The following is a 21,814-nucleotide window of genomic DNA, read 5'->3' as shown; positions in this document are numbered from 1 at the left end:
TTAATGTACTGTTTATTAATTACTGTGTGTATGTTTTATCTGTTGTATTATATTAATTGTGTGTGTATGTATATTAATTACTGTGTTATGTATAATGTAATTCTTTTATTTAATGTAATGTAGCTGTGTGTATGTATAATGTAATTATGTCTGTTGTTATTTTTTTTTATGTAGTAATGTATGTATTTGTGTTTATAATTAATTACTTGTGTATTTAATGTAATTACTGTGTGTATGTATAATGTAATGTAGCTGTGTGTATGTGTGATGTAATGTAGCTGTGTGTATTGTAATTAATTTGTATTGTGTATGTTTGTAATGTAATATTGTGTATGTTATTTTATGTTGTTTAGTAATTAATTACTGTTTATTGATGTATTATTGTTATGTAGTTGTAATTCTGTGTGTATGTGTAATGTAATGTACTTTGTATGTAGTAATTAATGTACTGTGTGTATGTTATTTTTGTGTGTATTATTAATTAATTTGTGTGTTTTATTATTTGTGTATATTTATTTGTAGCTGTGTGTATGTATAATGTATGTACTTTTATGTAGTAATGTAATGTAGCTGTGTGTATGTAGTAATGTAATGTAGCTGTGTGTTGTAGTAATGTAATTAATTGCTGTGTTTGTAGTATGTAATGTAGCTGTGTGTATGTAGTAATGTAATTAGTGTTTATGTAATGTAATGTAATGTAGCTGTGTGTATGTATAATGTAATGTAATGTAGCTGTGTGTATGTAGTAATGTAATTAGCTGTGTGTATTATAATGTATGTTGTGTGTATGTATAATGTAATGTACTGTGTGTATGTGTTTATTTTTGTTTATAATGTAATTTATCTGTGTGTATTACTAATTAATGTAATGTAGCTGTGTTATTATAATGTAATTACTGTGTTATTATAATTAATGTTTGTTATGTGTAATTAATTATGTGTGTATGTAGTAATGTAATGTATGTGTGTATGTAGTAATTAATGTAGCTGTGTGTATGTAGTAATGTAATGTAGCTGTGTGTATGTAGTAATTAATGTACTGTGTGTATGTATAATTAATTTGTGTTATGTGTAATGTAATGTACTGTGTGTATGTAGTAATGTAATGTAATGTAGCTGTGTGTATGTAGTAATGTATGTAGTGTGTGTATTGTAATGTAATGTATGTGTTATGTATATGTAATGTAGCTGTGTGTATGTATAATTAATGTAGTGTTATTGTAATTATTCTGTGTGTTTTTTTTTGTGTTTGTGTTTAATTATTTTTTTGTATATGTATTTTTTATTATAATTATGTATGTGTGTATGTATAATGTAATTATGCTGTGTGTATGTAGTAATGTAATGTAGCTGTGTGTATGTGTAATGTAATGTAGTGTGTGTATTATAATTAATTATGTGTTATGTATATTAATGTATGTGTTATTAGTAATTATTAGCTGTGTGTATTGTATTAATTCTTTTATTTATTTTAGCTGTGTATGTAGTAATGTAATGTGTGTTATTATATGTATGTAGCTGTGTGTATGTATAATGTAATTAATTAGCTTGTGTATGTATAATTATTACTGTTTATTTAATGTATTAGCTGTGTGTATTAGTATTATGTGCTGTGTGTATGTATATGTAATGTATCTGTGTTATGTATAATGTAATGTCTGTGTGTATGTAGTAATGTAATTAATGTGTTGTTATGTTAATTAATTAGCTGTGTGTATGTATAATGTAATGTAGCTGTGTGTATTAGTAATGTAATGTAGCTGTGTGTATTTAATTAATTAGCTGTTTATGTATTTAATGTAGCTGTGTGTATGTAGTAATGTAATGTAATTAGTGTGTGTATTATAATTATGTAGCTGTGTGTATGTATAATTATGTGCTGTGTGTATGTATAATGTAATGTAGCTGTGTGTATGTAGTAATGTAATGTTGTGTTATGTAATGTAATTAATTAGCTGTGTGTATTATAATTAATGTAACTGTGTGTATGTAGTAATGTAATTAGTTTGTATTAGTTTTTCTTTTTGTATAATTAATGTATGTGTGTATGTAGTAATTAATGTGTGTGTTATGTATTATTAATGTAGCTGTGTGTATGTATAATGTAATGTATGTGTGTATGTAGTAATGTAATGTTCTTATATTAATTACTTGTGTATTATAATTAATTAGCTGTGTGTATGTAGTAATGTAATTATTGCTGTGTGTATGTTAATTATTAGCTGTGTGTATGTAGTAATGTATTGCTGTGTGTATGTAGTAATTAATGTAGCTTTGTATGTATAATGTAATGTAGCTGTGTGTATGTAGTAATGTAATGTATTAGCTGTGTGTATGTAGTAATGTAATTAGCTGTGTGTATGTAGTAATGTAATGTATTGCTGTGTTATGTATATTAATTACTGTTGTATTATATTTGTTTTGTTATTATAATGTAATTACTGTGTGTATGTTATTATGTAGCTGTGTTTTTTTGTAATGTAGCTGTGTGTTTATAATTATGTATGTAGCTGTGTGTTGTATAATGTAATGTAGCTGTGTGTATTATAATGTAATGCTGCTGTGTGTATGTATAATTAATGTCTTTGTATGTACTAATTAATTAATGTACTGTGTTATGTTGTTAATTAATTAGCTGTGTGTATTAGTAATTATTAGCTGTGTAATATGTACTTTGTGAAGGGAAGACAGGCAGTCAACAGGTACACCATGTATCCATTTAATAGTTTACATACAAAAATAAACCACACAACAATACACTACTGTATTCATGTACAAATACCTAAAGTTCTGTTGTTCTTTTGTGGATACATGATTTACATCTGATAACTAAAACACTGCTATCAAACACACATTATAAACCTTATATTTTTTTTATAATATGTTTTATCCAAAATATCATTTATTTTTTTTACAATATAAATAATATATATTTGTACATCTTACTTATACCATATCCAGTGAGTTGTGAAACCAACATAAAATATAACAAGCAAACATTATTTTACCAATCCTATGTGATGAAGGCACAGAGCCTGAAAACTCAGTGATGTCATAAACAGCAGTGGAACTAACTTGCTAATAGGGGGGGGGTTAATTCACAGGCTGATAGAATATCAAAAACCAAAACTCTTAATTTACAAGTATAAAATAGCGAAAAACATTAATAATTACATTACGACACGAACCTTACAAGGTGCTAGTAAAATAATCTAACCACCTGAGGTATTACACATGAAACAAGAGGTTGGTCCTTCAAACTTCATTTTTCATACATCTTTTATTTTTCTTTCTCAAAGCTTCCTCTCTTGTCTTGAACAGAATCATAATATTAGCTTTGTTATGTGGTAATTAACGTATGGTAGCTGTGTGTATGTAGTAATGTAATGTACTGTGTGTATGTAGTAATTAATGTAGCTGTGTGTATGTAGTAATGTAATTAGCTGTGTGTATGTAGTAATGTAATGTACTGTGTGTATGTAGTAATGTAATGTAGCTGTGTGTATGTATAATGTAATTAGCTGTGTGTATGTAGTAATGTAATGTAATGTAGCTGTGTTATGTAGTAATGTAATTAGTGTTTTATAATGTATTATTACTGTGTGTATTAGTATTAATTAATTAGCTGTGTGTATGTAGTAATGTAATGTATGTCTTGTTATGTTTAATTAATGTACTGTGTGTATGTATAATTAATGTACTGTGTGTATGTAGTAATGTAATGTTAGCTGTGTTATTTATGTAATGTAGCTGTGTGTATTAGTAATGTAATGTACTGTGTTATGTAGTAATGTAATTAATGTAGCTGTGTGTATGTATAATGTAATGTACTGTGTGTATGTATAATTAATTAGCTGTGTGTATTAGTAATGTAATTAGCTGTGTGTATTATAATGTAATGTAGCTGTGTGTATGTATAATGTAATGTAGCTGTGTGTATGTAGTAATGTAATGTAGCTGTGTGTATGTATAATGTAATGTAGCTGTGTGTATGTATAATTAATTAAGTGTGTGTATTAGTAATTAATGTAATGTAGCTGTGTGTATGTAGTAATGTAATGTAGCTGTGTTATGTAGTAATGTAATGTAGCTGTGTGTATTATAATGTAATGTAGCTGTGTGTATTAGTAATGTAATGTAGCTGTGTGTATGTATAATGTAATGTAGCTGTGTGTATGTAGTAATGTAATGTAATGTAGCTGTGTGTATGTATAATGTAATGTAGCTGTGTGTATGTATAATGTAATGTAATGCTGTGTGTATGTATAATTAATGTAGCTGTGTGTATGTAGTAATGTAATGTAGCTGTGTGTATGTATATTAATGTAGCTGTGTGTATGTATAATGTAATTACTGTGTGTATGTATAATGTAATGTAGCTGTGTGTATGTAGTAATGTATTTTAGCTTGTGTATGTAGTAATGTAATGTAGCTGTGTGTATGTATAATTAATTAGCTGTGTGTATGTAGTAATGTAATGTAATTGTGTGATTTAATTATTCTGTTTATTATAATTTTATTTTATGTATATTATTAGCTGTGTGTATGTAGTAATTAATGTACTGTGTGTATGTAGTAATTAATTAATGTACTGTGTGTATGTAGTAATGTAATGTAGCTGTGTGTATGTAGTAATGTAATGTATGTCTGTGTGTATGTATAATGTAATGTACTGTTGTTGTATATTAATGTAGCTGTGTGTATTAGTAATGTTGTGCTGTGTGTATGTATAATGTAATGTAGCTGTGTGTATTATAATGTAATGTAGCTGTGTTATTATAATTAATTACTGTGTGTATTAGTAATGTAATGTAGCTGTGTGTATGTATAATGTAATTCTGTGTGTATGTTATTAATGTAGCTGTGTGTATGTAGTAATTAATTATTTTGTGTATGTAGTAATTAATGTACTGTGTGATATGTAGTAATTAATGTGTGTGTGTATGTAGTAATTAATGTAGCTGTGTGTATGTAGTAATGTAATTAATGCTGTGTGTATGTAGTAATGTAATGTAGCTGTGTGTATGTAGTAATGTAATGTAATTGCTGTGTGTATGTTAATTTTATGTGTATGTATAATGTAATGTAATCTGTGTGTGTATGTAGTAATGTAATGTAATGTAGCTGTGTGTATGTACTAATGTAATTAATTAGCTGTGTGTATGTATAATTAATGTAGCTGTGTGTATGTAGTAATGTAATTACTGTGTAATATTACTTTGTGAAGGGAAGACAGGCAGTACAACAGGTACACCAGTGTATCCATTTAATAGTTTGGACATACAAAAATAAACCACAACAAAGCAATACCGTACTTATTCATGTACAAATAAAACCTGAAGAGTTCTGTTGTTCTTATTGTGGATACATGATTTACATCTGATACTAACACTCTATCAAACAGCACATTAATAAACCTTATAAATTTTTTTTATAATGATGTTTTATACCAAAATAAAATCAATTCCATGATGGTTTTTTTGACAATGATAACAATAATAATATGAATATATGTAACATCTTACTGATATACCATGATACAGAGTGAGTTGTGAAACCAACATGAAAATATGAAAAAACAAGCAAACATTATTTTACCAATCCTAAGTGTGATGAAGGCACAGAGCCTGAAAACTCAGTGATGTCATAAACAGCAGTGGAACTAACTTGCTAGTGGGGGTTAATTCCCAGGCTATAGAATATCAAAAAACAAAACTCTTAAGAATTGTACAAGTATAAAATACGAAAAACATTAATAATTACATTACGGACACGGAGAACCCTTGACAAGGTGCTAGTAAAATAATCTGGACCACCTGAACCGGTATTACAACATGAAACAAGAGGTTGGTCCTTCAAACTTCATTTTTCATACATCTTTTATTTTTTTCTTTCTCAAAGCTTCCTCTCTTGTCTTAACAGAATCATAATAAGTTACTTTGTGTATGTGTAATGTAACTATGGTAGCTGTGTGTATGTATAATGTAATGTAGCTGTGTGTATGTAGTAATGTAATGTACTGTGTGTATGTATAATGTAATGTAGCTGTGTGTATGTAGTAATGTAATTACTGTGTGTATGTATAATTAATTAGCTGTGTGTATTAGTAATTAATTACTGTGTGTATGTATAATTATTAACTGTGTGTATTTAATGTAATGTTTCGTGTTATGTATAATGTAATGTTTACTGTGTGTATGTATAATGTAATGTTGTGCTTGTGTATGTTAATTAATTAATGTAGCTGTGTGTATGTATAATTAATGTAGCTGTGTGTATGTATATTAATTATTTGTGTGTATTATAATTAATGTACTGTGTGTATGTAGTAATTATGTACTGTGTGTATGTATAATTAATTATTACTGTGTGTATGTAGTAATGTATTACTTTGTATGTATATGTAATGTAGCTGTGTGTATGTAGTAATTAATGTAGCTGTGTGTATTAGTAATGTATGTAGCTGTGTGTATGTAGTAATGTATGTAGCTGTGTGTATGTAGTAATGTAATGTAGCTGTGTGTATGTAGTAATGTAATGTACTGTGTGTATGTATAATTAATGTAGCTGTGTTATTATATGTAATGTAATTCTGTGTGTATGTATATTAATTAGCTGTGTATATGTATAATTAATTACTGTGTTATTATAATGTAATTAGCTGTGTGTATGTAGTAATGTAATTTTGCTGTGTGTATGTAGTAATGTAATGTAGCTGTGTGTATGTAGTAATTAATGTAATGTAGCTGTGTGTATGTATAATGTAATTAGCTGTGTGTATGTAGTAATGTAATGTAGCTGTGTGTATGTATAATGTAATGTAGCTGTGTGTATGTAGTAATGTAATGTAGCTGTGTGTATGTAGTAATGTAATGTAGCTGTGTGTATGTATTTAATGTAATGTAGCTGTGTGTATTATAATGTAATTCTGTGTGTATGTATATGTATGTAGCTGTGTTGTTTTTTTATGTAATTAATTACTTGTGTATGTATAATGTAATGTAGCTGTGTGTATGTAGTAATGTAATGTAATGTAGCTGTGTGTATGTATAATTAATGTAGCTGTGTGTATGTATAATGTAATTAGCTTGTGTATGTATAATGTAATGTAGCTGTATGTATGTATAATTAATGTAGCTGTGTGTATGTATAATTAATGTAGCTGTGTGTATGTATAATGTAATTACTGTGTGTATGTAGTAATGTAATGTAGCTGTGTGTATTATAATTAATTAGCTGTGTGTATGTAGTAATGTAATGTAGCTGTGTGTATGTATAATGTAATGTAGCTGTGTGTATGTATAATTAATGTAGCTGTGTGTATGTAATGTAATGTAATTGCTGTGTGTATGTATAATGTAATGTAGCTGTGTGTATGTAGTAATTAATGTACTGTTGTATGTAGTAATGTAATGTACTGTGTGTATGTAGTAATTAATCGCTGTGTGTATGTAGTAATGTAATTAATGTACTGTGTGTATGTACTAATGTAATGTAATTACTGTGTGTATTATAATTAATGTAGCTGTGTGTATGTAGTAATTAATGTAGCTGTGTAATATGTACTTTGTGAAGGGAAGACAGGCAGTACACCGGTACACCAGTGTATCCATTTAATAGTTTGGACCTACAAAAATAAACCACAACAAAGCAATACCGTACTGTATTCATGTACAAATAAAACCTGAAAGAGTTCTGTTGTTCTTATTGTGATACATGATTTACATCTGATAGACTAAAACACTGCTATCAAACAGCACATTAATAAACCTTATGAACAATTTTTTTTTTATAATGATGTTTTATACCAAAATAAAATCAATTGCATGATGGTTTTTTTTTTATTATAACAATAATAATATGAATATATGTAACATCTTGACTGATGATGACCATGATGACAGAGTGAGTTGTGAAACCAACATGAAAATATGAAAAAACAAACGAAACATTATTTTACCAATCCTAAGTGTGATGAAGGCACAGAGCCTGAAAACTCAGTGATGTCATAAACAGCAGTGGAACTAACTTGCTAAGTAGGGGGTTAATTCACAGGCTGATAAATATCAAAAACCAAAACTCTTAAGAATTGTACATATAAAATAGCGAAAAACATTAATAAATTACATTACGGACACGGAGAACCCTTGACAAAGGTGCTAGTAAAATAATCTGGGACCACCTAACCTATTACAACATGAAACAGGAGGTTGGTCCTTCAAACTTCATTTTTTCATACATCTTTTATTTTTCTTTCTCAAAGCTTCCTCTCTTGTCTTGAACAGAATCATAATAAGTTAGCTTTGTGTATGTGGTAATGTAACGTATGGTAGCTGTGTGTATGTATAATGTAATGTAGCTGTGTGTATGTAGTAATGTAATGTAGCTGTGTGTATGTAGTAATTAATGTAGCTGTGTGTATGTAGTAATGTAATGTACTGTGTGTATGTAGTAATGTAATGTACTGTGTGTATGTAGTAATGTAATTAGCTGTGTGTATGTATATTAATTATGCTGTGTGTATGTATAATTAATGTAATTCTTTGTATGTAGTAATGTATGTAATGTAGCTGTGTGTATTATAATGTAATTCTTGTTTTTATTATTTTGTATTGTATAATTAATGTAGCTGTGTGTATTATAATTAATGTAGTGTGTTATTATAATTAATTGCTGTGTGTATGTAATGTAATGTATGTAGCTGTGTGTATTATAATTATTACTGTGTGTATTAGTAATTAATGTAGCTGTGTGTATGTATAATTAATTAGCTGTGTGTATGTAGTAATGTAATGTACTGTGTGTATGTTAATTAATGTAGCTGTGTGTATGTAGTAATTAATGTATTGCTGTGTGTATGTGTAATTAATTAGCTGTTGTATTTTTAATGTAGCTGTGTGTATGTAGTAATGTAATGTAATGTGCTGTGTGTATGTAGTAATGTAATGTACTGTGTGTATGTTTGTATTTTTTATTATAATGTATTAGCTGTGTGTATGTAGTAATTATGTACTTGTGTATGTATAATGTATTATGCTGTGTTATGTAGTAATTAATGTAGCTGTGTGTATGTATATGTAATGTAGCTGTGTGTATTATAATGTAATGTAGCTGTGTGTATGTATAATGTAATGTAGCTGTGTGTATGTGTAATGTAATGTAGCTGTGTGTATGTATAAGTAATGTAATGTAGCTGTGTGTATGTATAATTAATGTACTGTGTGTATGTAGTAATGTATGTAATTGCTGTTGTATGTAGTAATTAATGTATGTGTGTATGTATAATTAATGTAGCTGTGTGTATGTAGTAATGTAATTAATGTACTGTGTTATGTATAATTAATGTAGCTGTGTGTATGTAGTAATTTTAATGTAGCTGTGTGTATTATATTAATGTACTGTGTGTATGTATAATTATGTAGCTGTGTGTATGTATATTAATGTCTTTATATTATAATGTAATGTAGCTGTGTGTATGTAGTAATGTAATGTACTGTGTGTATGTAGTAATGTAATTAATGTATGTTGTATTAGTAATGTTTCTTTTATTAGTAATGTAATGTACTGTGTGTATTATAATGTAATGTCTGTTATATGTATAATTAATTAGCTGTGTGTATTTATTAATTAGCTGTGTTATTATATTAATGTATGTAGCTGTGTGTATGTAGTAATGTAATGTACTTGTGTATGTGTATGTAATTCTGTTTTGTATAATTAATTCTGTGTTATGTTAATGTAATCTCTGTGTGTATGTATAATGTAATGTAATGTAGTGTGTGTATGTACTAATGTAATTAATTACTGTGTGTATGTAGTATTAATGTAGCTGTGTGTATGTAGTAATGTAATGTAGCTGTGTAATATTACTTTGTGAAGGGAAGACAGGCAGTACAACAGGTACACCAGTTATCCATTTAATAGTTTGACATACAAAAATAAACCACAACAACAATACCTACTGTATTCATGTACAAATAAAACCTAAAGGTTCTGTTGTTCTTATTGTGGATACATGATTTACATCTGATAGACTAAAACACTGCTATCAAACATCACATTAATAAACCTTATGAACAATTTTTTTTTATAATGATGTTTTATACCAAAATAAAATCAATTGCATGATGGTTTTTTGACAATATAACAATAATAATATGAATATATGTACATCTTGACTGATATGCCATGATGACAGAGTGAGTTGTGAAACCAACTGAAAATATGAAAAAACCAAGCGAAACATTATTTTACCAATCCTAAGTGTGATGAAGGCACAGAGCCTGAAAACTCAGTGATGTCATAAACAGCAGTGGAACTACTTGCTATGGGGGGGGGTTAATTCACGGCTGATAGAATATCAAAAAACCAAAACTCTTAAGAATTGTACAAGTATAAAATAGCGAAAAACATTAATAAATTACATTCCCGGCACAGAACCCTTGACAAGGTGCTATAAAATAATCTGGGACCACCTGAACCGGTATTACAACTGAAACAAGAGGTTGGTCCTTCAAACTTCATTTTTCCTACATCTTTTATTTTTCTTTCTCAAAGCTTCCTCTCTTGTCTTGAACAGAATCATAATAAGTTAGCTTTGTGTATGTGGTAATGTAACTATGGTAGCTGTGTGTATGTAGTAATGTAATGTAGCTGTGTGTATGTAGTAATGTATGTAGCTGTGTGTATGTAGTAATGTAATGTAGCTGTGTGTATGTAGTAATTAATGTAGCTGTGTGTATGTATAATGTAATGTAGCTGTGTGTATGTATAATGTAATGTAGCTGTGTTATGTAGTAATGTAATGTAATGTACTGTGTGTATGTAGTAATGTAATGTAATGCTTGTGTATGTAGTAATTATGTATTAGTGTGTGTATGTATAATGTAATGTATGTGCTGTGTTATGTATATTAATGTAATGTACTGTGTGTATGTAGTAATGTAATGTAGCTGTGTGTATGTATAATTAATTAATGTAGCTGTGTGTATGTATAATTAATGTAGCTGTGTGTATGTATAATGTAATTAGCTGTGTGTATGTATAATGTAATGTATTAGCTGTGTGTATGTAGTAATGTAATGTAGCTGTGTGTATGTAGTAATGTAATGTAGCTGTGTGTATGTAGTAATGTAATTACTGTGTGTATGTAGTAATGTAATTAGCTGTGTGTATGTAGTAATGTAATGTAGCTGTGTGTATATATAATGTAATGTACTGTGTGTTGTTAATGTAATGTAGCTGTGTGTATGTATATTATGTATGTACTGTGTTATGTATGTAATGTATGTAGCTGTGTGTATGTAGTATGTAATTACTGTGTGTATGTATATTAATTACTGTGTGTATGTAGTAATGTAATGTAGCTGTGTGTATGTATAATGTAATGTAATTGCTGTGTGTATGTATAATGTAATTGTGTGTGTATGTAGTAATGTAATGTATGTAGCTGTGTGTATGTAGTAATGTAATGTAGCTGTGTGTATGTATAATGTAATGTACTGTGTGTATGTAGTAATGTAATGTAGCTGTGTGTATGTAGTAATGTAATGTAATGTAGCTGTGTGTATGTAATAATTAATGTAGCTGTTGTATGTATATGTAATGTTGTAGCTGTGTGTATGTAGTAATGTATGTACTGTGTGTATGTATAATGTAATGTAGCTATGTGTATGTATAATGTAATGTAATGTAGCTGTGTGTATGTAGTATTAATTAGCTGTGTATATGTAGTAATGTAATGTAATGTAGCTATGTGTATGTAGTAATGTAATGTATGTATGTATGTAGTAATGTATGTAGCTGTGTGTATGTAGTGATGTAATGTAGCTGTTAATATGTGTATGTAATGTAGCTGTGTGTATGTATAATTAATGTAGCTGTGTTATGTAGTAATTAATTAATGTAGCTGTGTGTATGTATAATGTAATGTACTGTGTGTATGTAGTAATGTAATGTAGCTGTGTGTATGTATAATTAATGTAGCTGTGTAATATGTAGTAATGTAATGTACTGTGTGTATGTATAATGTAATTAGCTGTGTGTATTATAATGTAATTAATGTAGCTGTGTGTATGTATAATGTAATGTAGCTGTGTGTATGTAGTAATGTATGTGCTGTGTTTGTTATTAATGTAGCTGTGTGTATGTATAATGTAATGCTGCTGTGTGTATGTAGTAATGTAATGTAATGTAGCTGTGTGTATGTACTAATGTAATGTAATGTACTGTGTGTATGTAGTAATGTAATGTAGCTGTGTGTATGTATAATGTAATGTAGCTGTGTAATATGTACTTTGTGAAGGAAGACAGGCAGTACAGCAGGTACACCAGTGTATCCATTTAATAGTTTGACATACAAAAATAAACCACAACAAAGCAATACCGTACTTATTCATGTACAAATAACTGAAGAGTTCTGTTGTTCTTATTGTGATACATGATTTACATCTGATAGACTAAAACACTGCTATCAAACAGCACATTAATAAACCTTATAACAATTTTTTTTTATAATGATGTTTTATCAAAATAAAATCAATTGCATGATTTTTTTACAATGATAACAATAATAATATGAATATATGTACATCTTGACTGATGATGACCATGATACCGAGTGAGTTGTAAACCAACATGAAAATATAAAAACACGAAACATTATTTTAATCCTATTATGCACAGAGCCTGAAAACTCAGTGATGTCATAAACAGAGTGAACTACTTGCTAATAGGGGGAGTTAATTCACAGCTGATAGAATATCAAAAAACCAAAACTCTTAAGAATTGTACAAGTATAAAATAGCGAAAAACATTAATAAATTACATTACGGACCCGGAACCCTTGACAAGGTGCTAGTAAAATAATCTGGGACCACCTGAACCGGTATTACAACATGAAACAAGAGGTTGGTCCTTCAAACTTCATTTTTCATACATCTTTTTTTTTCTTTCTCAAAGCTTCCTCTCTTGTCTTGAACAGAATCATAATAAGTTAGCTTTGTGTATGTGTAATGTAACTATGGTAGCTGTGTGTATGTAGTAATGTAATGTAGCTGTGTGTATGTAGTAATGTAATGTAGCTGTGTGTATGTAGTAATGTAATTAGCTGTGTGTATGTAGTAATGTAATGTAGCTGTGTGTATGTATAATGTAATTAGCTGTGTGTATGTAGTATGTAATGTAGCTGTGTGTATGTAGTAATTAATGTAGCTGTGTGTATGTAGTAATGTAATTAATGTAGCTGTGTGTATGTAGTAATTAATTAATGTAGCTGTGTGTATTATATGTAATGTATGTGCTGTGTGTATGTAGTAATGTATTAGCTGTGTGTATGTAGTAATGTAATGTAATGTAGCTGTGTGTATGTATAATGTAATGTAGCTGTGTTTATGTATAATGTAATGTAGCTGTGTGTATGTATAATGTATGTATGACTGTGTGTATGTATAATGTATGTAGCTGTGTGTATATAGTAATGTAATGTAATGTAGCTGTGTGTATTAGTAATGTAATTAGCTGTGTGTATGTATAATGTAATGTAGCTGTGTGTATGTATAATGTATTACTGTGTGTATGTAGTAATGTAATGTAGCTGTGTGTATGTAGTAATGTAATTAGCTGTGTGTATGTAGTAATGTAATGTAGCTGTGTGTATGTATAATGTAATGTAGCTGTGTGTATGTATAATGTAATGTAGCTGTGTGTATGTAGTAATTAATGTATTAGCTGTGTTATGTATAATGTAATGTAGCTGTGTGTATTATATTAATGTACTGTGTGTATTTAATGTAATGTATCTTGTGTATGTAGTAATGTAATGTACTGTGTGTATGTAGTAATGTAATGTAGTGTGTGTATGTATAATTAATGTATTACTGTGTGTATGTATAATTAATTAGCTGTGTGTATGTAGTAATGTATGTAATGTAGCTGTGTGTATGTATAATTAATGTATGTGTGTATTTTTGTACTGTGTGTATGTAGTAATGTATGTAATGTAGCTGTGTGTATGTAGTAATGTAATGTAGCTGTGTGTATGTAGTAATGTAATGTAATGTGCTGTGTGTATGTTAATGTAATGTAGCTGTGTGTATGTAGTAATGTAATGTAGCTGTGTGTATTAGTAATGTAATGTAATGTAGCTGTGTGTATGTATAATGTAATGTACTGTGTGTATGTAGTAATGTAATGTAATGTAGCTATGTTATTAGTAATTAATTAGCTGTATGTATGTAGTAATGTAATGTAGCTGTGTGTATTAGTGATGTAATGTAGCTGTGTATATTATAATGTAATGTAGCTGTGTGTATGTTATTAATTAGCTGTGTGTATGTATAATGTAATGTATGTACTGTGTGTATTATAATGTAATGTAGCTGTGTGTATGTAGTAATGTAATGTAGCTGTGTGTATGTAGTAATTAATGTAGCTGTGTTATGTAGTAATGTAATGTACTGTGTGTATGTATAATTAATTACTGTGTGTATGTAGTAATTAATGTAATGTGGCTGTGTGTATGTATAATTAATGTACTGTGTGTATTAGTAATGTAATGTAGCTGTTAATATGTAGTAATGTAATTAGCTTTGTATGTAGTAATGTAATGCTGCTGTGTGTATGTAGTAATGTAATGTAATGTAGCTGTGTGTATTACTTTAATGTAATGTAGCTGTGTGTATGTAGTAATGTAATGTAGCTGTGTGTATGTATAATGTAATGTAGCTGTGTAATATTACTTTGTGAGGGGAAACAGGCAGTACAACAGGTACACCAGTGTATCCATTTAATAGTTTGGACATACAAAAATAAACCACAACAAAGCAATACCGTACTGTATTCATGTACAAATAAAACCTAAAGAGTTCTGTTGTTCTTATTGTGATACATGATTTACATCTGATAACTAAAACACTGCTATCAACAGCTTACATTAATAAACCTTATGAAAATTTTTTTTTATAATGATGTTTTATACCAAAATAAAATCAATTGCATGATGGTTTTTTGACAATGATAACAATAATAATATGTTATTAACATCTTGACTGATATACCATATACGTGAGTTGTAAACCAACATGAAAATATGAAACAACCTTTTTTACCATCCTTTTGCCCTGAAAACTCAGTGATGTCATAAACAGCAGTGGAACTACTTGCTAAGTAGGGGGGGGTTAATTCACAGGCTGATAGAATATCAAAAAACAAAACTCTTAAATTTACAAGTATAAAATGGCGAAAAACATTAATAAATTCTTACCCAGCCCTTACAAGGTGCTATAAAATAATCTGGGACCACCTGAACCGGTATTACAACATAACAGAGGTTGGTCCTTCAAACTTCATTTTTTCATACATCTTTTATTTTTCTTTCTCAAAGCTTCCTCTCTTGTCTTGAACAGAATCATAATAAGTTAGCTTTGTGTATGTGGTAATGTAACGTATGGTAGCTGTGTGTATGTAGTAATGTAATGTAGCTGTGTGTATGTAGTAATGTAATGTAGCTGTGTGTATGTAGTAATGTAATGTAGCTGTGTGTATGTAGTAATGTAATGTACTGTGTGTATGTAGTAATGTAATGTAGCTGTGTGTATGTAGTAATGTAATGTAGCTGTGTGTATGTATAATGTAATGTAGCTGTGTGTATGTAGTAATGTAATGTATGCTGTGTGTATGTAGTTGTAATGTAATGTAGCTGTGTGTATTAGTAATGTAATGTAGCTGTGTGTATGTAGTAATGTAATGTAATGTAGCTGTGTGTATGTAGTAATTAATGTAATGTAGCTGTGTATGTATGTAATGTAATTAATGTAGCTGTGTGTATGTAGTAATGTAATGTAGCTGTGTGTATGTAGTAATGTAATGTAGCTGTGTATATGTAGTAATGTAATGTAGCTGTGTGTATGTAGTAATGTAATGTAGCTGTGTGTATGTAGTAATGTAATGTAGCTGTGTGTATGTAGTAATGTAATGTAGCTGTGTGTATGTAGTAATGTAATGTAGCTGTGTGTATGTAGTAATGTAATGTAGCTGTGTTATTGTAGTAATGTAATGTAGCTGTGTGTATGTAGTATGTAATGTAGCTGTGTGTATGTAGTAATGTAATGTAGTGCTGTGTGTATGTAGTAATGTATGTAATGTAGCTGTGTGTATGTAGTAATGTAATGTAGCTGTGTGTATGTAGTAATGTAATGTAGCTGTGTGTATGTAGTAATGTAATGTAGCTGTGTGTATGTGTATGTAATGTAGCTGTGTGTATGTAGTAATGTAATGTAGCTGTGTGTATGTAGTAATGTAATGTATGTAGCTGTGTGTATGTAGTAATGTAATGTATGTAGCTGTGTTATGTAGTAATGTAATGTAATGTAGCTGTGTGTATGTAGTAATGTAATGTAGCTGTGTGTATGTAGTAATGTAATGTAATGTAGCTGTGTGTATGTAGTAATGTAATGTAGCTGTGTGTATGTAGTAATGTAATGTAGCTGTGTGTATGTAGTAATGTAATGTAATGTAGCTGTGTGTATGTAGTAATGTAATGTAGCTGTGTAATATGTAGTAATGTAATGTAGCTGTGTGTATGTAGTAATGTAATGTAGCTGTGTGTATGTAGTAATGTAATGTAGCTGTGTGTATGTAGTAATGTAATGTAGCTGTGTGTATGTAGTAATGTAATGTAGCTGTGTGTATGTAGTAATGTAATGTAGCTGTGTGTATGTAGTAATGTAATGTAATGTAGCTGTGTGTATGTAATGTAATGTAATGTAGCTGTGTGTATGTAGTAATGTAATGTAGCTGTGTGTATGTAGTAATGTAATGTAGCTGTGTGTATGTAGTAATGTAATGTAGCTGTGTGTATGTAGTAATGTAATGTAGCTGTGTGTATGTAGTAATGTAATGTAGCTGTGTGTGTAGTAATGTAATGTAGCTGTGTGTATGTAGTAATGTAATGTAATGTAGCTGTGTGTATGTAGTAATGTAATGTAGCTGTGTGTATGTAGTATGTAATGTAGCTGTGTGTATGTAGTAATGTAATGTAGCTGTGTGTATGTAGTAATGTAATGTAGCTGTGTGTATATAGTAATGTAATGTAGCTGTGTGTATGTAGTAATGTAATGTAATGTAGCTGTGTGTATGTAGTAATGTAATGTAGCTGTGTGTATGTAGTAATGTAATGTAGCTGTGTGTATGTAGTAATGTAATGTAATGTAGCTGTGTGTATGTAGTAATGTAATGTAGCTGTGTGTATGTAGTAATGTAATGTAATGTAGCTGTGTGTATGTAGTAATGTAATGTAGCTGTGTGTATGTAGTAATGTAATGTAGCTGTGTGTATGTAGTAATGTAATGTAGCTGTGTGTATGTAGTAATGTAATGTAGCTGTGTGTATGTAGTAATGTAATGTATGTGCTGTGTGTATGTAGTAATGTAATGTAGCTGTGTGATGTAGTAATGTAATGTAGCTGTGTGTATGTAGTAATGTAATGTTTGCTGTGTGTATGTAGTAATGTAATGTAGCTGTGTGTATTAGTAATGTAATGTAGCTGTTGTATGTAGTAATGTAATGTAGCTGTGTGTATGTAGTAATGTAATGTAGCTGTGTGTATGTAGTAATGTAATGTAGCTGTGTGTATGTAGTAATGTAATGTAGCTGTGTGTATGTAGTAATGTAATGTAATGTAGCTGTGTGTATGTAGTAATGTAATGTAGCTGTGTGTATGTAGTAATGTAATGTAGCTGTGTGTATGTAGTAATGTAATGTAGCTGTGTAATATGTAGTAATGTAATGTAGCTGTGTGTATGTAGTAATGTAATGTAGCTGTGTGTATGTAGTAATGTAATGTAATGTAGCTGTGTGTATGTAGTAATGTAATGTAGCTGTGTGTATGTAGTAATGTAATGTAGCTGTGTAATATGTAGTAATGTAATGTAGCTGTGTGTATGTAGTAATGTAATGCTGCTGTGTGTATGTAGTAATGTAATGTAATGTAACTGTGTGTATGTAGTAATGTAATGTAGCTGTGTGTATGTAGTAATGTAATGTAATGTAATGTAGCTGTGTGTATGTAGTAATGTAATGTAGCTGTGTAATATGTACTTTGTGAGGAAGCGGCAGTAAACAGTACACCAGTGTATCCATTTAATTTTGGACATACAAAAATAAACCACAACAAACAATACCTACTGTATTCATGTACAAATAAAACCTGAAAGGTTCTGTTGTTCTTATTGTGGATACATATTTACATCTGATAGACTAAAACACTGCTATCAAACAGCACATTAATAAACCTTATAACAATTTTTTTTTATAATGTGTTTTATACCGAAATAAAATCATTCATGATGTTTTTTACAATATAACAATAATAATATAATATTGTAACTTTGACTGATGATGACCATGATGACAGTAGTTGTGAAACCAACATGAAAATATGAAAAAACGCGAAACATTATTTTACCAATCCTAGTGTGATGAAGGCACACCTGAAAACTCAGTATGTCATAACAGCAGTGAACTAACTTGCTTAGGGGTTATTCACGCTGATAATATCAAAAAACAAAACTCTTGATTGTACAATATAAAATAGCAAAAACATTAATAAATTACATTGACCGAAACCCTTCAGGTGCTTAAATAATCTGGGATCACTGACCGTTTACTACAAAGGTTGGTCCTTCAAACTTCATTTTTCATACATCTTTTATTTTCTTTCTCAAACTTCCTCTCTTGTCTTGAACAGAATCATAATAATTAGCTTTGTGTATGTGGTAATTAACGTATGTAGCTGTGTGTATGTATAATGTAATGTAGCTGTGTGTATGTATAATGTAATGTAGCTGTGTGTATGTAGTAATGTAATGTAGCTGTGTGTATGTAGTAATGTAATGTAGCTGTGTGTATGTAGTAATGTAATGTAGCTGTGTGTATGTAGTAATGTAATGTAGCTGTGTGTATGTAGTAATGTAATGTAATGTAGCTGTGTGTATGTAGTAATGTAATGTAATGTAGCTGTGTGTATGTAGTAATGTAATGTAGCTGTGTGTATGTAGTAATGTAATGTATAGCTGTGTGTATGTAGTAATGTAATGTAATGTAGCTGTGTGTATGTAGTAATGTAATGTAGCTGTGTGTATGTAGTAATGTAATGTAATGTAGCTGTGTGTATGTAGTAATGTAATGTAGCTGTGTGTATATAGTAATGTAATGTAGCTGTGTGTATGTAGTAATGTAATGTAATGTAGCTGTGTGTATGTAGTAATGTAATGTAGCTGTGTGTATGTAGTAATGTAATGTAGCTGTGTGTATAGTAATGTAATGTAATGTAGCTGTGTGTATGTAGTAATGTAATGTAGCTGTGTGTATGTAGTAATGTAATGTAATGTAGCTGTGTGTATGTAGTAATGTAATGTATGCTGTGTGTATGTAGTAATGTAATGTAGCTGTGTGTATGTAGTAATGTAATGTAATGTAGCTGTGTGTATGTAGTAATGTAATGTAATGTAGCTGTGTATATGTAGTAATGTAATGTAGCTGTGTGTATGTAGTAATGTAATGTAGCTGTGTGTATGTAGTAATGTAATGTAGCTGTGTGTATGTAGTAATGTAATGTAATGTAGCTGTGTGTATGTAGTAATGTAATGTAGCTGTGTGTATGTAGTAATGTAATGTAATGTAGCTGTGTGTATGTAGTAATGTAATGTAGCTGTGTGTATGTAGTAATGTAATGTAGCTGTGTGTATGTAGTAATGTAATGTAGCTGTGTGTATGTAGTAATGTAATGTAGCTGTGTGTATGTAGTAATGTAATGTAGCTGTGTGTATGTAGTAATGTAATGTAATGTAGCTGTGTGTATGTAGTAATGTAATTTAGCTGTGTGTATGTAGTAATGTAATGTAATGAGCTGTGTGTATGTAATGTAATGTAATGTAGCTGTGTGTATGTAGTAATGTAATGTAGCTGTGTGTATGTAGTAATGTAATGTAATGTAGCTGTGTGTATGTAGTAATGTAATGTAATGTAGCTGTGTGTATGTAGTAATGTAATGTAGCTGTGTGTATGTAGTAATGTAATGTAATGTAGCTGTGTGTATGTAGTAATGTAATGTAGCTGTGTAATATGTAGTAATGTAATGTAATGTAGCTATGTGTATGTAGTAATGTAATGTAGCTGTATGTATGTAGTAATGTAATGTAGCTGTGTGTATGTAGTGATGTAATGTAGCTGTGTAATATGTAGTAATGTAATGTAGCTGTGTGTATGTAGTAATGTAATGTAGCTGTGTGTATGTAGTAATGTAATGTAATGTAGCTGTGTGTATGTAGTAATGTAATGTAGCTGTGTGTATGTAGTAATGTAATGTAGCTGTGTGTATGTAGTAATGTAATGTAGCTGTGTAATATGTAGTAATGTAATGTAGCTGTGTGTATGTAGTAATGTAATGTAGCTGTGTGTATGTAGTAATGTAATGTAATGTAGCTGTGTGTATGTAGTAATGTAATGTAGCTGTGTGTATGTAGTAATGTAATGTAGCTGTGTAATATGTAGTAATGTAATGTAGCTGTGTGTATGTAGTAATGTAATGCTGCTGTGTGTATGTAGTAATGTAATGTAATGTAGCTGTGTGTATGTACTAATGTAATGTAATGTAGCTGTGTGTATGTAGTAATGTAATGTAGCTGTGTGTATGTAGTAATGTAATGTAGCTGTGTAATATGTACTTTGTGAAGGGAAGACAGGCAGTACAACAGGTACACCAGTGTATCCATTTAATAGTTTGGACATACAAAAATAAACCACAACAAAGCAATACACGTACTGTATTCATGTACAAATAAAACCTGAAAGAGTTCTGTTGTTCTTATTGTGGATACATGATTTACATCTGATAGACTAAAACACTGCTATCAAACAGCACATTAATAAACCTTATGAACAATTTTTTTTTTATAATGATGTTTTATACCAAAATAAAATCAATTGCATGATGGTTTTTTGACAATGATAACAATAATAATATGAATATATGTAACATCTTGACTGATGATGACCATGATGACAGAGTGAGTTGTGAAACCAACATGAAAATATGAAAAAACAAACGAAACATTATTTTACCAATCCTAAGTGTGATGAAGGCACAGAGCCTGAAAACTCAGTGATGTCATAAACAGCAGTGGAACTAACTTGCTAAGTAGGGGGGGTTAATTCACAGGCTGATAGAATATCAAAAAACAAAACTCTTAAGAATTGTACAAGTATAAAATAGCGAAAAACATTAATAAATTACATTACGGACACGGAGAACCCTTGACAAGGTGCTAGTAAAATAATCTGGGACCACCTGGAACCGGTATTACAACATGAAACAAGAGGTTGGTCCTTCAAACTTCATTTTTTCATACATCTTTTATTTTTCTTTCTCAAAGCTTCCTCTCTTGTCTTGAACAGAATCATAATAAGTTAGCTTTGTGTATGTGGTAATGTAACGTATGGTAGCTGTGTGTATGTAGTAATGTAATGTAGCTGTGTGTATGTAGTAATGTAATGTAGCTGTGTGTATGTAGTAATGTAATGTAGCTGTGTGTATGTAGTAATGTAATGTAGCTGTGTGTATGTAGTAATGTAATGTAGCTGTGTGTATGTAGTAATGTAATGTAGCTGTGTGTATGTAGTAATGTAATGTAGCTGTGTGTATGTAGTAATGTAATGTAATGTAGCTGTGTGTATGTAGTAATGTAATGTAATGTAGCTGTGTGTATGTAGTAATGTAATGTAGCTGTGTGTATGTAGTAATGTAATGTAGCTGTGT

The sequence above is a fragment of the Coregonus clupeaformis genome, chromosome 12, assembly GCF_020615455.1.
Source record: "Coregonus clupeaformis isolate EN_2021a chromosome 12, ASM2061545v1, whole genome shotgun sequence".
Taxonomy (NCBI): Eukaryota; Metazoa; Chordata; class Actinopteri; order Salmoniformes; family Salmonidae; genus Coregonus; species Coregonus clupeaformis.
This window is presented reverse-complemented; position numbering follows the sequence as displayed.